Here is a 17,043-nt window from a genome sequence, read left to right on the forward strand (position 1 = left end):
CTGACACCAGCACCGTGATATAGAGCACTGACACCAGCACCGTGATAGAGTGCACTGACACTAGCACCGTGATAGAGTGCACTGACACAGCACCGTGATAGAGTGCACTGACACTAGCACCGTGATAGAGTGCACTGACACAGCACCGTGATTGAGTGCACTGGCACAGCACCGTGATATAGAGCACTGGCACAGCACCGTGATATAGAGCACTGGCACAGCACCGTGATATAGAGCACTGACACAGCACCGTGATATAGAGCACTGACACCAGCACCGTGATATAGATCACTGACACCAGCACCGTGATTGAGTGAACCGACACCAGCACCGTGATTGAGTGCACTGACACAGCACCGTGATATAGAGCACTGACACAGCACCGTGATATAGAGCACTGACACAGCACCGTGATATAGAGCACTGACACAGCACCGTGATATAGAGCACTGACACAGCACCGTGATATAGAGCACTGACACAGCACCGTGATGGAGTGCACTGACACCAGCACCGTGATGGAGTGCACTGACACCAGCACCGTGATGGAGTGCACTGACACCAGCACCGTGATGGAGTGCACTGACACCAGCACCGTGATTGAGTGAACCGACACCAGCACCGTGATTAAGTGCACTGACACAGCACTGTGATATAGAGCACTGACACAGCACCGTGATATAGAGCACTGACACAGCACCGTGATATAGAGCACTGACACAGCACCGTGATGGAGTGCACTGACACCAGCACCGTGATGGAGTGCACTGACACCAGCACCGTGATGGAGTGCACTGACACCAGCACCGTGATGGAGTGCACTGACACCAGCACCGTGATGGAGTGCACTGACACCAGCACCGTGATGGAGTGCACTGACACCAGCACCGTGATAGAGAGCACTGACACCAGCACCGTAATAGAGAGCACTGACACCAGCACCGTAATAGAGAGCACTGACACCAGCACCGTGATAGAGAGCACTGACACCAGCACCGTAATATAGAGCACTGACACCAGCACCGTGATGGAGTGCACTGACACCAGCACCGTGATAGTGTGCACTGACACCAGCACCGTGATTGAGTGCACTGACACAGCACCGTAATATAGAGCACTGACACAGCACCGTTATATAGAGCACTGACACCAGCACCGTGATATAGAGCACTGACACCAGCACCGTGATATAGTGCACTGACACCAGCACCGTGATATAGAGCACAGACACCAGCACCGTGATAGAGTGCACTGACACCAGCACCTTCATATAGAGCACTGACACCAGCACCGTGATTGAGTGCACTGACATAGCACCGTGATTGAGTGCACTGACATAGCACCGTGATTGAGTGCACTGACATAGCACCGTGATTGAGTGCACTGACATAGCACCGTGATTGAGTGCACTGACATAGCACCGTGATTGAGTGCACTGACATAGCACCGTGATTGAGTGCACTGACATAGCACCGTGATTGAGTGCACTGACACAGCACCGTGATTGAGTGCACTGACACAGCACCGTGATTGAGTGCACTGACACAGCACCGTGATAGAGAGCACTGACCCCAGCGCCGTGATATAGAGCACTGACCCCAGCGCCGTGATAGAGTGCACTGACACCAGCACCGTGATTGAGTGCACTGACATAGCACCGTGATTGAGTGCACTGACATAGCACCGTGATTGAGTGCACTGACACAGCACCGTGATTGAGTGCACTGACACAGCACCGTGATTGAGTGCACTGACACAGCACCGTGATTGAGTGCACTGACACAGCACCGTGATTGAGTGCACCGACACCAACACAGTGATATAGAGCACCGACACCAGCACCGTGATATAGAGCACCGACACCAGCACCGTGATATAGAGCACCGGCACCAGCACCGTGATATAGAGCACCGACACCAGCACCGTGATATAGAGCACCGACACCAGCACCATGATATAGAGCACCGACACCAGCACCCTGAGAGCACTGACACCAGCACTGCGATAGAGTGCACTGACACCAGCACCGTGATTGAGTGCACTGACACCAGCACCGTGATTGAGTGCACTGACACCAGCACCGTGATTGAGTGCACTGACACCAGCACCGTGATTGAGTGCACTGACACCAGCACTGAGATAGAGCGCACTGACAGCAGCCCTGATACTAGCAACTCACTGCTGGGCCCCAAAAATATGACACCGGTCAACCTCTTCAAACAGGAGGGTAGGGGTACATACTACGGTGTGCTTTTTTTGTACAAGGAAGTGAGCCAAATGTAGAAAAAAGGTCTGTGTGCTTGATTAAATAAATCGTTTATAGAGATATACATGGTCTCCTGGTCACATGTGTTGAATTCCTCTGAGATCCATGCCTCATTAAGTTTTAGAAATGTGAGGTAGTCAACACTGTCGTGAGCTAGGCGAGTGCGCTTATCAGTCAAGATCCCCCCTGCTGCGCTGAACGTCCTTTTGGACAGGACACTGGACGAGGGGCAAGCCAACAGTTCCATTGCAAATTGGGCAAGCTCTGGCCAGAGGTCAAGCCTGCCCACCCAGTAGTCCAGGGGTTCATCACTCCTCAGAGCATCCACATCGGCCATTAACCCGATGTAGTCGGACACCTGTCGGTCTAGACGTTCCCTGATGCTGGATCCGGATGAGACCTGTCGATGGGTCGGCTGAAAGAATGACCTCATATCAGAAGTCACCAACACATCTTCAAACTGCCCTCTTCTTGCAGGCACTGTTGGATTGGTACCCGCAACTCTTTCCCTGGGAGTGGGAATTCCTCCTCTGCCAGCGCACGCAAAGGCAGAATGCAGCATTTCTCAAAGCAAGGCCTGAAAGTGCTCCATTCTGACAGCCCTCTGTGACGGTGGTAACATTTCCGCCATTTTGTGTTTGTACCGGGGGTCTAAGTACATTGCCACCCAGTACTGGTCCTTGACCCTTATGCTTTTTATATGGGGGTCCCTGTTAAAACACTGGAGCATGAAGGCCCCCATTTGCACTAAACTGGAAGTGGTGTGGTGGCCTGGCTCCCGCTCATCATCCAGGATAATGTCGTTCTCCTCGTTCTCCTCTTCCCATCCACGCACAACAACAGGGATGCCAGAAAGCTTTAAAGCATGCTCTTCTTGCTCCTCCTCATCCACCCCGGCACCATCCTCCTCTGACTCCTCTTCAGACTCCTGTTGTTGACTTATCTCAGATAGAGTAGCCCCCCTTGGGAATTCATCCAGCATTGCGACTCCCTCATCTTCCTGCTCCTCCACGGCTTGATCAATGACATGACGCAATGCACGCTTCATAAAGAAGGCATAAGGTACCATGTCACTGATGGTGCCATGGCTGCGACTGGTCAGTTTGGTGATCTCCTCAAATGGCCGCAGAAGTCTGCATGCGTCACGCATGAGCAGCCACTGGCGCGGTGAAAAAAAAACCAGCTCCCCAGAACCTGTTCTGCCACAGAGTTCGTACAGGTAGACGTTAACTGCACGTTTATGCTGGAGCAGCCTATCAAGCATATAGAAGGTTGAGTTCCATTGCGTCGGGCAATCGCAAATAAGACGTCTGACCGGCAGATTGTGTCGCCGCTGAATGTCAGCAAGGCGAGCCATGGCCGTGTAAGATCTTCTGAAATGGGCCGAGATTTTCCTTGCCTGCCACAAGATTTCCTGGACCCCAGGGTATTTGACAACGAATCGCTGCACGACCAAGTTTAAGACGTGTGCCATGCATGGCCCGTGTGTAATTTTGCCCTATTTCAATGCGCTAAGCAGATTGGCACCGTTGTCACACACCACTTTACCAACTGTCAAATTGAGCGGTGTTAGCCACTGATCTGCCTGTGAACACAAAGCTGAAAGGAGTACAGGGCCAGTGTGGCTCTTGGCTTCCAGGCACAATAGACGCAGCACAGCATGGCAACGTCTCACCTGGCATGTCGAATAGGTTCTGGGGAGCATCGGCCGCGCAGCGGAAGAGATGCTAGCAGCGGAAAAGGAGGAGTCAGCCGAGGAGGAGAGGGAGGAGGATGGAGTAGGAGGAGGAGAAGAAGAAGAGGCAGGCCTGCATGCAATCCGTGGCGGTAAAACCAAATCTACACGGGTGCCATGGGTTACATGCTTGACGGCCGTCAGAAAGTTCACCCAGTGGGCAGCAAAAGTGATATACCTTCCCTGCCCGTGTTTGCTAGACCACGTGTCTGTGATCAGATGTATCTTGGCACCATCATTGTGTGCCAGAGATACATTCACTTGCCGCTGAACATGGCCATATAGGTCCTGGATGCCCTTCTGTGAGAAATACTTCCTTCCTGGGACCTTCCATTGCGGTGTTCCATTGGCCACAAATTTTCGAAAGGCCTCAGAGTCCACCAGTTTATATGGAAGTAGTTGGCGGGCTATCAGTTCTGACAAGCCAGCCGTCAACCATTGGGCAAGAGGGTTATCCAGCGTCATCATTTTTTTACACTGGAACATTTGGCCCATGGAAGCCTGCCTTTTTGCAGAAAAACGTGAGGATGGTGTGATGGAAGGTGGAGTGGAGGACAATTGTGAGGAGAGATGAGAAGGAGAAGTAGAAGACGAGGCTGGACGGTAAGAGCCTGGAGTGTAGCTTTGTGGGTTCCATTGCTCCCACTGGGCTCGGTGATGGCAGCTCATGTGCCTTCTTAAGGCGATCATCCCTAGGTGAGTGTTGGGCTTACCGCGACTTATGCGTTGACTGCAAAGATTGCACATGGCAACACTATTGTCAGCAGCGGACACGTTAAAAAAAGCCCACACTGCGGAGCCATGTGCTGGCGTCCTGGGAGCGCCAGATGTGACAGTACATGGTTGATGCCTCGCTCCTGATACATTCGCAGTCTGCTTTGTCCCTCCTGTGCAATCTAAGTTCTTCCTGCTTCTCCTCCCTATCTGCTGGTCCATATCTCCCTCTGAACTCCCCTCCTCTTCCTCTCTTGTGGGCACCCACGTGACATCACTAGACACGTCATCATCTACGTCACCTTCCCCACCGCTATAATTAGAGATCTCGGAGTAGGCAGCAACAGCGGGGACCAACTTCCTCCTTGGGCTGATCTGGGTACTGTCGTTAGACTGCTTAGTGGCGGTTGTTGCTACCTCCTCTTCCTGATCCAATGCCAAGAGTGGCTGCGCATCAGAAATGTCTTGATATGGATCGGAAAATAACTCAATTGGAAGGTATATGGTGGTGATGGTAGTGTCTTTGGGGGTGCACATAGCAGAGAGTGAAGAAGAGGGTACAGATCGAGAGGATGAGGAGGGTGCAGAAGAGTAAGGTTGAGTGAGCCACTCAACCAAGTCTGGTGCGTCCTTTGACGTAATCGCACGCACCTTCTGCAATTTGCCACTTTGGCTCAAGTCTGTTGCTGCTGCCCTAATCCTACCACCCCTGCAGAAGGGCCTGCCTCTTCCTCTGCCTGTCATTTTTTAAATTACCCTGTGCAAAAGTCTCTAGAGAAGTGCAGTATGTATGTGGAAGAAGGTATAGAACACCCCACTTCAATCTGTCGTTTTTGGGGGCCACTGGTCTATCACACCAGTTATACTTTTTTTTATTGCGTTTGTCAATCTTTGTAGTATCGCTGCAGAACCGCTCAGCAGTCACAATGCTGTACAATGGAAACACACTATACTATGCTTTGTGCAAGTATTTTATACATGTATTACACACCTATATACTGCACACCAAATAGTACACCTATACCAGTCCTTAAAAGGACCTTTGTGGACCTAGTAGCTAGTGATTGGCAGACTGTCCCTCAGTCCCTACACTGATAAAAGACTGAAGCAGAATAGGGCAGCAGTCAGCAGCAGTGCACCACATCCCTATATATTGTACACCTATACCAGTCCTTACAAGGGCCTAGTAGCTAGTGATTTGCAGACTGTTCCTCAGTCACTACACTGATAAAGGACTGCTGCAGAATAGGGCAGTAATCTGCAGCACAGCCCTGCACCAGCACCCTATATATTGTACACATATACCAGTCCTTACAAGGGCCTTTGTGGACCTAGTAGCTAGTGATTTGCAGACTGTCCCTCAGTCCCTACACTGATAAAAGACTGCTGCAGTGCACCACAACCCTATATATTGTACACCTATACCAGTCCTTACAAGGACATTTGTGGACCTAGCAGCTAGTGATTTGCAGACTGTCCCTCAGTCACTACACTGATAAAGGACTGCTGCAGAAGAGGGCAGTAATCTGCAGCACAGCCCTGCACCAGCACCCTATATATTGTACACCTATACCAGTTCTTACAAGGACCTTTGTGGACCTAGTAGCTAGTGATTTGCAGACTGTCCCTCAGTCCCTACACTGATAAGAGACTGCTGCAGAATAGGGCAGTAATCTGCAGCACAGCCCTGCACCAGCACCCTGTATATTGTACACTTATACCAGTCCTTAAAAGGACCTTTGTGGACCTAGTAGCTAGTGATTTGCAGACTGTCCCTCAGTCCTAACACTGATAAAAGACAGCTGCAGAATCGGGCAGCAGTCAAGTATAATATTCTTTCTATATTTGGAAGAAAGTATATTATACGTGTACAACCCTATATTACTGTACACCTATACCAGTCCTTAGAAGGACCTTTGTGGACCTAATAGTAATAGCTAGTGATTAAACTGACTGTCCCTGCTCCAAACAGTGTCCTGTCCCTACACTGACAAAAGACAGCTGCAGAATCAGTCAGCAGTGCACTCAGCAATCACCAGCACAGCAGTGTACCAGAACCCTATATACTGTACACCTATACCAGTCCTTAAAAGGACCTTTGTGGACCTAATAGTAATAGCCAGCTAGTGATTAAACTGACTGTCCCTGCTGCACACAGAGTCCTGTCCCTACACTGACAAAAGACATGCTGCTGCAATCACCAGCACAGCAGTGCACTGAACCCTATATACTGTACTACACCTATACCAGTCCTTAAAAGGATTTTTGTGGACCTAATAGCTAGTGATTTGTGTCACTACAGTTTCTCCCTGCTCCACACAGCGTCCTGTCCCTAAACTGACATAAGACAGAATGTAAAATGGCCGCCAGATCAGGTCTATTTATAAGGTAGGGGGAATGTCCAATTGTCCATGTGCTGAAATGTCTCAATTGGCTGTCCTGTACCCCATGATGGATGTGTCATCATGGGTCAAAGTTCTTTCACACTGTAAACACATGTCCGTCGGGCGAACAGCAGCAATAGTCCGCCGATCGGGCAAATCGTGAACGCGCCAAATTCGCCGCGAACTGACCGCCGGGCAAACAGTTCAGCCATCCCTACTCATTGCTTAAAGTGGATGTAAACCCTCACACATACCCAGTGAAGTGAACAGCCTCAGACAATACACAGGGATGAAACAAAGCTCCTCAATTTTGCATGCGTATCTGTTGTTATCTTTATATACTGGTTTGAAAGTGCACATCGCATTAGATTTTCTTTTCCTGGTTAGCACTGCAGTGAATAAAATTGTCCTAGAATCCACCTTCACCTAAATAAAGTATCAGCCGATTCGTCAAATGAAAAACGGGATACCTAGCACATAAGCAAAAAGCACTATGTAATAGAAAAATTAGGGGCTCTCTTGTCCCTAATTTTTCTATTACATAGCACTGCAGTGAAGCCTGGGTATACAGCCAAGACAGCCGATTGGAGGAAAGGCACACACCCCCTCTCCTCATAGGTAGAGACTGTTTGCTGAATAGTTCAGGGCTCTGCTAATTTTTTTTTTGTATAATTTTTATTTTCATTTTCATGTTTTGAACAAAAAAGAACATCACAGGAAATCAACTTAAATGAGGGATATGAGGGGGGTGGGGAGGGCAGGTAGTAGGGGGGGCAGGTAGTAGGGGAGGGGGGGAGGGGGAGAGGTATACATACAACGTGGTCCAAGTGTAGGTGGACATACATGGCAACAGAGAGGCATTTCCAATACAAGATACCCAGAACAACACCCCTCCTGTCCCAGACATTCGGTCCACATGGGCAGGCCCTTCCTCCAAATTGGAGGAGGGTGGAGTGTTCTTCTGTCGTAGTTTAAGAGGTCTTTTACAAATGACTCCCACCTTATATATAACAAAGATGAACTCGGAGTACCCAGAATGGTCAAGAAACCAATGACCAGTCAGGTGATACATAAAGCGGATAGGGGGAGAAGAACAAAAACCAAACAAAACATTTAACCAGTAGGATATAGGGAGTAGCGAAGGGGGAAAAAGTTGGGAAGGAAGGAGGAAGTGTAATAATCGTGTCTCACCGGATTCACTGATGTCTACTCATGAGTAGAGCCTGTAGTTGTTGGTGGAAGGTTCGCCTGGACAAGTCTCCCAAATAATGGATCCGCTAGAGCAAGAAGGGCAACATCTAGACTGGAAGGGGCCACAGTTGTGATCTGTACATGGGTTTTCCAAGCTGTCCATGTGCGCTCAAATTTTCCCCGGGTATCTCTACAGGTGGCTAGCCAACTCTCTGCCTCCATAATCTCTCCCACCTTCCCCAACCAGTCCTGCTCGCTTGGAATCTGCAAGCTTTTCCAGTGTAGTGGTATTAAACGTTTGGCTGCATTGAGGAGGTGGGGGGGTGCACTTCTTTTGTATCACGATAGAGGCATAGGGGGGATGTGGAGCAAGAAGTGCTTAGGCAGGGCCAGAATGTCTATACCCAGGCTATCTGAAATATGTCTGCGGACCACAGTCCAAAATGGCACTAACACAGGGCACTGCAACCAAATATGTAGGAATGTGCCTTTCATTCCACATCCCCTCCAGCATATGTCTGAGGTGTTTGGGAAAATTCTGACCAAGGTGGCAGGCACCCTGTACCACCTCGATAGAATCTTATAATTATTTTCTTGGGTCTTAGAGTCTATCGAGCTGGTATGTGTCAGGCGGTATAAATGATGCGTTTGGTCCTCTGTGAAATCATGTTGGAGGTCTTTTTCCCAGTCTAATATAGTGTGGCGTGGGATTGGGTGTGGCGGACTCTAGCAATGCATACATCGCCAAAATCATGTGTGTCAGTGGCTCTGTGGATGTCCACATGTTTTCAAAGTCTGTCAGTGTAGTTCTGGGTGGTGTTCGTCTGCGGCATTTAGCTATGAAGGTTTTTTAGTTGGCGGTGTCTCCAGAAATCAAAGGGGAAGCTATCATATCATTCCCTCAGGGTAGAAAGCGGTATCACAGAGTCCCCCTCTACAAATCTTTCCAGGCTGACCTTCCCATCCCTTGTGCACGTGCCGAGCGAGGCCATCTGTTCCCCCGGGGTAAACCACGGGTACCCACTCACTGGTGTCAATGGGGATATTTGCGGCGCCAGTGCTAGGCGTGTGTTCACCCTATCCCATGTTTCCAGGGAGTGAACTGTTAATGGGAAGCGCCACATAGAGAGCCCCCTGTCCCCCACAGGGACCAAGGGTGCATAGGCTAAGTCTCTGCCCACCATAGTTTTCTCCAGGGGGACCCATAACTTAAGGGACTTGTGGAACCTCCAATTTAAAATGCGCTGTAATGCGATCGCTTGGTAGCATTGGAGTATATTGGGTACGCCTAGGTCCCCTTTCAGCTTAGTTCGTTGGAGCTTTGCTATGGCCAAACATGGCTTCTTTCCACCCCATACGAACTTAATAAAAAGGCTACGTATATCCGAGAAAAAAAACTTTGTGGTAGGTGTATCGGTATCATTTGCAGGAGAAACAATGCGGGGCAGTATTGTCATTTTCAAAATGTTCGTTCGTCCCACCCAGGTAAAAAGAGTGATTTGTCCCATGTGGATAGGTCAGTCGAGATCTTCTTAAGTAAGGGTATGTAATTGTGCACGTACAGGGAATCAGGACTGTCTGTAAGTTGGACACCTAAATACTTCATGGAGGGGCTGGTCCATGTAAATGGAAATGAGCCTTTCAGGGAGTCCGACATAGCCGGAGGGATGGTGACTGGCAATATTTCTGATTTGGAGTAGTTTATCCAAAAATTGGACACCTCTCCATATGCCTGTAGTTCTCCCATCAGATTTGGCAACGAGACCTGGGGGTCCACTACATGAAACAGTATATCGTCTGCATAAGCGGAAAGTCTGTGTTCAAGGGAACCCGCCAGCACCCCCCTAACGTTTTGATTGTCTCTGACCCTCTGCAGTAATGGTTCTAATACCAGCGCAAATAAGAGGGGCGAGAGCGGGCATCCCTGTCTCGTGCCGTTTCGAATAGGCCTCCATTCACCTTGACCTGGGCAGTGGGAGACACATAAAGGGCCGAGATCCATTGTAGCATATGTGGGCCCAGTCCCATTCCCCGAAGCATTCAGGAAATCCCAATCCACGCGGTCGAACGCCTTCTCCGCATCTGTAGACAGAATCAGGTATGGAGGCATCCGACCGAGTGCATGTGCCCAGTGAATAAGCTGAAGGGCTCTATTAGAGTTGTCTCTGGCTTCCCACCCCATAATAAAGCCTGGCTGGTCAGCGTGAATCAACTCCGGTAGCAACTGTTTCAGGCGGTTGGCGATAATTTTAGAGAAGATTTTGAGGTCCGTGTTCAGGAGGGAGATTGGACGGTAGCTTTGCGGTTGGTGGCAGAGCCCCACTTGTAGCTAGGGAATTGAGGAGGGTACATAAAGGGGTATGTAGCTTATAAAAAAACTAAGTAGTAGGCCCTAGTGAAGCCGTTCGGGCCAGGACTCTTGCCTGTAGGCATAGATTTAATAGTGGCTAATATTTCAGCCGAAGTAATTGGGTGTTCTAGGTTAGTCACCTGGTCCGGAGTAAGGGTGGGGAGCCCGATTGAAGATAGATATGTGTGTATGCGTGACTTCTTGAGGGCTATGTCTGCCGAGGAGGAGGCGAGGTCTAAGTTGTACAAGTTCGCGTAGTAGTCGCGAAACATGGTAGCTATCTTGGATGTGTTGTGCAGGTTCTCCAGTGGGAGAGCATAATTTATGCACATGGGCCAAGAGTCTTTTTTTGCGGAGTGCTCGGGCCAGTAGCCGGCCGCACTTGTTACCGTCCTCATAGTAAGTGTGAGCCAGATAGCGTAATTTTCGGTTTATTTTTCGGTCCAGCAGTTTAGAGAAGAGTTGTTGGAGCTCGGTCAGGCGCCGGAGCTCTTCAGAGCCCGACGTTCTTTTATGTGCAAGCTCCATGCGTTGCAATGCCTACAGCACCCTCAGGAAGTCTGCCCGCCTCTCCTTGTTAAGTTTAGCTCCCAGTGCAATAAAGGTACCCCGCACCACGGCTTTATGACCCTCCCAGAGAGTGCCCTCGCTCACATCCCCATTAGTGTTTTCCGCAAAGTAGTGTGCCAGAGTCTCCTGCACCCCCGTCACCACTCCCAGGTCGTCTAGCAGGTTCTCATTCAGTTTCCATGTCTTTGCTTTGGTCATGGCCTGGGCCAGTGAGAGTGTGTCACCGGGGCATGATCAGAGATTGTTATGTGGTCTATGGTCGCTCCCAATATAGAATCTAGGGTGTCTTGGTCTACAAGCAGTAGGTCTATTCTAGTGTACACCTTGTGCACTCCAGAGTAGCAGCTATAGTCCCGTTCAGAAGCATGTAATGCTCTCCAGCAGTCCACCAGAGCATAACCCTGGAAGGACTTACGGAAATGTCTCAGGAAGGCGTGGGAGTGTGACGATCTGCTTGCGGAGGTGTCTAGCGTGGGGTCTGGGCTGATGTTGAAGTCCCCTCCCAGGATTAATCTACCTTCCCTGAAGTCCGCCAGTTTAGAGAGGGTTTGGTCTAAAATGCGAGTTGTTGGGTATTAGGGGCGTAAATCGTGGCAAACGTATATGTCTGTCCTAATATAGTGCCTTTCAGGAACACATAGCAGCCTTGGGGGTCTACCCTGTGTTCCAGGTATTGAAACTGGCAATTTTTGTGTATAGCTATGGCCGTGCCCCTGGATTTGGGTTTAGGAGAATTGCACAAATACCATTGCGAAAATAGGTGTGTGGGCAATTTAGGGATTGAAGTATCTGTAAAATGGGTCTTCTGTAGAAACACCACTTGTGCCCCCAAGCGTTTCAGCTCTAACCATACCCTATTTCGCTTGTTAGGGGAGCACATACCCCTCACATTATAGGACACTACCTTAATTGTAGCCATATTGTGTCTGTGGGTTTCATCCAGGCGACCCTACCGGTGCTGTGGTATCCGGTGAGACAAGGTTCCAGTATCTCCTGCCTGTTGGGAGACAACAAGATAGGCTTGGGTGTAGGGGAGCAAGAAGGGGGGGGGGGGGTAAGGGAGAGGATGGAGACGAGAAAACAAAAGAAAAAATGATGGGAGAGAGAAAAAAGGAAAGTGTTAACACATCATATAAGACATATAACCTCTTGTGGTACGGGCCACTCCGGCGCCACAAAAGTGCAGCGCAGGTGCACCCTAAACTGTTTGCCTGGCTCCCGCCACCCCCCCCCCAGTATAGGGGAGCAGCCAGAGCCCGGCAAAGCGCCCAAGCCTGGGCTAACACCCAAAACGGGTAGTCCTACGTGGGGGACATATTTGGATATGGACAACCAGGAAGTTCCCGCTCCTCACAGTAGAGGCGGTAAGTGTCCGGGGAGCAGTAGGCCCCTGAATCCCTAACGGACCAGGATACATTAGAACATGGTAAAGCTGTGGTTTCTCATAGCAGCCTCATCGGCTGTTCGCCTTTCAGTCTCTGCAAAAATTAGCTATTGGCACACCAAAAAAGGAAAAAGAAAAAGGGGAAAAAAAAAAAAAAAAAGAAAAATGGAGGGGCTGCAGGTGAGGCAATTGAGTCAGACGTCACCGGTGTGTGTACTTTTGGTGGCTCCATTGCAGTCTGTGAGCATATGACCTTAAGCCGTCAGAGGGGCATCTTGAAGGAGGTGGCGGCGAGTGAGGCACTGTTAAGTCCCTGCCATGGGCTCTTGTCTCGCAGTTGTAGAGGATGAGCGCTTGCGATTCCGTGGGTTTCGGTTGGATCGGGCCTGCTGCCAGGGCTGAGGAGCTTGCACCGTCTGTATATTCGTGGAGAGCCTCCAATCAGCAAAAGTCAACAGGTTCCAGATTTAATTGTAACAGGAAGCTCTGAAGGTCATCCTTAGTACGTAAATTGGCAGACTTTCCGTCTCTCTCTGCGTGGAGGCTAAAGGGGAACCCCCATCTATAAGTAATACCTGCGGTGCGTAAGGAGTCCAAGAGAGGGTGTAGTGCTCTGCGCTGCATCAAAGTGCGCCGGGACAGGTCCTGATAAAAGAACAGACGGGCGCCATCAAAGTCAAAATAGGGACATTTGCACATGAGCTGCATTATTTGGTCCTTCACCGTGTATTTATGCAATTTGCAGATGATATCACGGGGGTTATCTACATCCTGTGATGGGGGGGCGAAGGGCTCTATGTGCCCTGTCGATTTGCACTTTTGCGGGAGGGGGGAGGCCAAGGAGCTCTTTAAAGATGCAATGTAGGGACAATGTCCTTAGCTCCCGTTGCCTCTGGCAATCCCTGTATGTGGATGTTGGACCTGTGGCTACGGTTCTCATAATCATCAATTTGTGAGATTAGTGCTTCTATCTGTTGATCCTGAGCAGCGCACTTGTCCCTTAACTGTGTAATCACTGGCAACGCTTCCTCCACTGTCTGTTCTAGTGTTTCCAGCCTGTTTCCCAACTGAGTAGTGTCCTCTTTCAGCTGCTCTATATCCTGCTTAAAGGCTTTTTCAACTCTAGTGGCAAAGCGGTCCAGGTCTTTTCTTGAGGGGGAGAGACCAGATATGCTGCTTCAAATCCCGGTCTCCCATCAGAGCCCAGGTCAAGAGAGGCTAAAGAGCCAGGGGAGTCAGGGGGAGCGGTGTCTCTTACCGGCCGTGGCATCTGTATAGGCGACCGGGCCGACCGTGGCTGTACACAGGCCCCCACCATATCGTTCGTCCCGCGGCCCTTCCCGGCCGCCATCTTGGACGTCTCGTGCTGCCGCCCTTTGCCGCTGAAATATGCTCCTATGGAGCCGCTTGTGAGGTGCCCCCGTGCCTGGAGGAGGCCCTCCAGTACTGGGACATGCCAGTGAGGCTTGTGGTGGGGCGATGTGTCCGCCTGATCAGGCTAATTAGGCTGCGGTGTGTGAGGAGCTCCGGGATCCTGCTTCCTCACGCGACAATGTCCAAGCCACGCCCCCTCTGCTAATCTATTTAAAGCATCCTCCCCAACACAAAACTCTGGCTGCTTTTATCATATCAGGAGACAGCTATGGGACATAATGCTTTGAGGAGAGCTAACAAAACACTGCAGATATATGTGCCCAGCTCAAGTTTAATGAATCGGGTTTGCAACCACTTTAAGGAAGCCCTAGTAACCTCTGGAGAAATCCTAGGGCTCCATGAAACCCTGGTTGAGAAAGGCTGCTTTAAGTATTTAGCTACAAATTGATGTAAGTTAAAAAGAAATGCAGCTTTTATCAAGTAGAAAGAGCCAGATGGGGCCTTATTCAATTATAATTCTTAAACCACTAGGCTGAAATTCAATAAGGTGGTCCAATACAGCCCAAACACCACCAGTATGACATGCCCAGTTTGAGAAGCTGTAAGATGAAATACTGTAAATACTTGTATGTGTTACATTTACAAATTACTTTGCATGCAACCTTGTAAAGTCCTCCTCAGAGAAAAATTAACCCACTTAGAAAATCACTTGGTATGCAGCCACATGAAGCCTTCTTTGGAGCAAAACTAAGCCAAATGCCATGTTTTTTGTTTTTTTAATTAACTTGTGGAGCTTTTATACTCACTATCAGTATCCCTCACTAGTTTTGTTTCTGGGTGCAGGGGACCTGTAATTCAGCACTGCTGATGTTCTATAAATACAAAATGTTTAAGTCACGCAGGCAGTGATGTAGACACTTTAAAAGATAATTTCACCTTTGGAACACGTTATGTAACATGTTCCAGCATCTGCAGCCTCTCTCCCCCCTGTAGCAGTGAGCCAGGGATCTTCTCCCACACCCGCTGTCACTATTTGAAGACAGCACCACTGTTCATGGCTCCGCTCACCTGGCCACGTCATTCATACAGTTCCCAGTGAATGAATGCCTACAAGTACTGTCAACCATTGCAGCTGATGGCTTGTAGTTTTCAAGGAGCTGCAAGGGCGCTAGTGAGCATCCTTGTAGTCCATTGATCTTCCTACTCTCAGGTAACTGCCTGAGCGAGCAGACAGCTATGCTGAGAGTCTGCAGGAGGTGGACATTGCTAAAAGTAAAACTTTATCTAGGTGTAGCAATTTTTTTTAAAGAATAAAAGACAATAAACATGCACTCACTAGTTAAAAGTGGATCAAGTCTTGTTATAAACTCATACACCTCCATAGGATGACTGTGAGGCTGCAAAGCTCTGCATGCAAGTGTCTGGCTGAAGCAGAGTTCTTGGTGGAAGTACAGCTGTCAAGTTTCAGGCTGGAACATCGGCTTCTGGGTGTAGCAAGATGGGTGCGGCTCCAAACAGAACCTCTCTCGGCTGGGTGATGGTGACAGAAGTGGAGGGGGTGTGGCTACATCTTTTGGGGCAACAAGACTGCCCCTTTATCAAACCATAGGGCCAAACCCTATGGTGCTGTTTGGAGCAGCAGCCATCTTGCTACACCCAGAAGCCAATGTTCCAGCCTAAAGCCTGAAAGCTGTACTTCCACCAAGCACTCTGTTTCAGCCAGCAAAGCTCTTCAGCCTCACATTGATCCTATGGAGGTCTATATGGGTTTATGACAAGCCTTGATCCACTTTTAACTAGTTAGTGCATTTTTATTCACCCTCTTGTGTTCGTTTCATATATGAGGATCTCAAGACCTAATCTGAGAGGAGCTACATCCACTTCACCTGGTGTACCCTGCCACTCACCTGGCCCTCTTAAATGACGGTTGGGGTCTAGTCAGAGCAATAGCTTATTCATTTACCTAGGAGCTGGACATTGCACCTATGATCTGCAAAAACTTTATTTTGCATACAAAATATATGCATAACATAGACATACAATTCGGCAATGCACAGACACTGTGACTCCAAAGCAAACAGCTTGCTATGGCTACACACAAAGAAGAGGAGGAGCCAGGAGCACCTGCAGAGGACCCGAGAGGAGGAGGATAGGCACCACTCTGTGCAGTACCACTGTGCAGAGAGCTGGTGATAACAGGTTTATTTTAATCTAAAAGAAAATTGACTTTAGTAACACTTTAAGTACAGTGGGTGTATTTATTTTTATTTTTTTATTATAAAGCTAAATATTTTTCTTTGCCCAGCTCTGCTGTGCAGTCACATGGCCCCCCTCTGCTAGCTTGCATACGTCAGAGGAGGATTTCAGCCCCACCATCTGTACTCCTTAGATCGAGAAGGAGAGCAGAGAAGATATATGACCACACAGCAGAGCTGGGCAAAGAAAGTATTTAGCTTTATAATTTAAAACACACACTGTATTTAATATGTTCCTAAAAACAGAGAGAATAAAATAATTTAAAAGATGTGACTTTACAACCACTTTCATTTTCTGACTAAAGATCCACTTTAATTGTGGTTTTCAGAAATCCGTCCTACATTTGAAAATTGTTATTGGCGAGTAATTTTCCAAAATAAGAGAATTGCATAACATTTTATTTGTAATACATTTTCATGGAAGCTTACTATTTTTACATGAACCACTTTTACAACATTGGTTCAATCAAGCCTGTGTGTATAGTAATAGCGTGACATTAACATTAGGTCAGGTTAAGATGGGGAAAAGAAAAAGGTCTCTGCCCTTGTGTTAAATTGTCTATTTGCACAAATAGATTTACAGCCCCTAACAGGCAGCCTTGTTTGTTATCTATTCAGTATTCATAAAGAGTTCAAAGACCCAATATCTGTTTTTACACCAGACTGGGAGTTAAGCAGCTTAGCTAAAAAAAAATATCAGCAAATGTCAATAGTGAGAGAAGGTCGACAGGAAAACAATTTATGTAACTCTCTGTGTGTCGGACAGAACCCACCACCGATGCAGAGACAGCCGAGGACAAAACATGGAACTGTGATTCTG

The sequence above is a fragment of the Lithobates pipiens genome, unplaced genomic scaffold, assembly GCF_037356315.1.
Source record: "Lithobates pipiens isolate NorthernLeopardFrog02 unplaced genomic scaffold, aLitPip1_a1.2 Scaffold_22, whole genome shotgun sequence".
Lineage (NCBI taxonomy): Eukaryota > Metazoa > Chordata > Amphibia > Anura > Ranidae > Lithobates > Lithobates pipiens.